At 65.4% G+C, this 1710-nt stretch overlaps 1 protein-coding gene across 1 annotated transcript in view; it reads right to left on the bottom strand.

Annotated features, from left to right (window-relative positions):
* The window catches only part of MROH5 (maestro heat-like repeat family member 5), a 40942-nt gene that overhangs the window by 35307 nt on the left and 3925 nt on the right, over positions 1–1710 (bottom strand). The gene's annotated exons all lie outside the window — the stretch shown is intronic.

The raw sequence follows: 1710 nt of genomic DNA, 5'->3' as shown, positions 1-1710 counted from the left end.
ACGCCGTCTGCTGGGCGCTCCCCAGCCCTGTCTCTCCTCCAGGGGCCTTTGCTCATGGCCCTGGCCAGGCCCGTGCCCCTCCCCTGGTCCCCATCCCTGGGGCTCCCGCTGGCCCTTGGCTCAGAGCCAGGGTCTCCCCGCTGGACACTGCACCCCTTAAAGGTGGAGACCCGGAGTTCCCTCCCTGCTGGGCTCCAGCGCATAGTAGGTGCCCACAAAGCACCTGCTGTGTGAGAGGCAGAGGAGCCTTTTGTAGGGGCTGCCAGGGGGTGGGGTGGGGGGGACACCAGTGTCAGCAGAAGCCTCCCACGCCCCCAGCCGGCACACTGCCCCGACGCCTCATCTTCCGGCGCCTCCTCCCTTCCCCCTCCTAGCTGTTCACAGAAAGGAGAGAGAGGTTTTCTCTTCCACTTTCTGAAAATGAGATTTTAAAAATAACTGCAAGACGGTGGCAGCACCGGAGGGATTATCCCGGCGGCGTGGGCAGCGCTGGGCCCTCCTCGCGGCCACCCTTCGCTCTCCCAGGGCGCGGCCACCCTCCGCTCCCCCAGGGCGGTGGCCCACAGGCTGCCCTTCTGCTCTCTGCCTGGACCCCTTCCTGCCCTGCGGGGAGGAGGGGAGGGAACCGGGCGGTGGGGGAGCTGCTGAGACCCCAGGGGACCGGCCAGGGAGGAGGAGGCGCCTGTGGGCTGTGACCAGGCGGGAAAGGGCCTGCCCGCACCCGGCTGACTCTCTCGCTCCTTCTCGGGCTCACCCACTGCTCCCACCCGAGCCTCGCGGCCTCCGGGGCTGCCTCCTGTCCCGCCCAAGGCCAGCACCTGCTGCCCAGGTGGGGGCCACCCTCCCCAGCCTCCCTTGCAGCTAGGAGAGGCGGCCTGACTGCATCTCACGGCCGGTCCGTTCGACAACTGAAGGGAACCGTTTCCCTCGGTGGTGTTTTATTTTTTAAAATATATTTTTACTGATCTCAGAGAGGAAGGGAGAGGGCGAGAGATGGAAACACCAGTGATGAGAGAGGATCGTGGATCGGCTGCCTCCTGCGCGCCTCCTACTGGGGATGGAGCCCGCACCCCGGGCCTGTGCCCTGACCGGGATCCAGCCGTGACCTCCTGGGTCGTAGGTCCACACTCCACCCCTGAGCCCCGCCACTGGGCTCCCCTGGTGTGGTAACCCCTTCCTGGGGTCGGCGTGCCAAGTGGTGCGACTCCATTCAACCAGCAAATACACACATTGACCTCCCCGAGCCTCAGTTCCCCGCCTGTAAAACAGGGCTGAAGCCACTTTACCCGAGATTAAATGAGGAAAGCAATTACCTTGGAGAGCGATGACATGGTGGTGCCATGTAACAAAATGGACATTCAGCCGGGTCATAAAGGATCTTCACCCCCCCCCTTCCCCCGGCTTCCTAGCCGCCAGGCACGGGAGCTGGGTGGCTGCAGGGGAGTGGGGGGGAGGCCAGGCGCCAGCTCATCTCCCTTCCCCTGTCCGGCCCAGCCCCCTGCCAGGTGGGGCCCCTTTAAATGCAAGGTTCTTTCCTCCCCCAGGAGGCCCCGCCCCCGTCTCCAGGGCAGCCAGGTAAACAAGTCTGACCCCGGGCTGCTGACATGGCCTCCCCCTATTCCGGGGACCCCAGCAAAGCAAGTCTGCCACCGCCTCCTGTACCTGCTCCAGGTGAGGCCCGGGCAGGGGGAGGGACGGAGGGGAAGGGGG

Source organism: Myotis brandtii, unplaced genomic scaffold (assembly GCF_000412655.1).
Source record: "Myotis brandtii unplaced genomic scaffold, ASM41265v1 scaffold532, whole genome shotgun sequence".
Lineage (NCBI taxonomy): Eukaryota > Metazoa > Chordata > Mammalia > Chiroptera > Vespertilionidae > Myotis > Myotis brandtii.
Note: the sequence above shows the minus strand (reverse complement) of the source record. Positions and strands in the feature narration are given on the sequence as shown.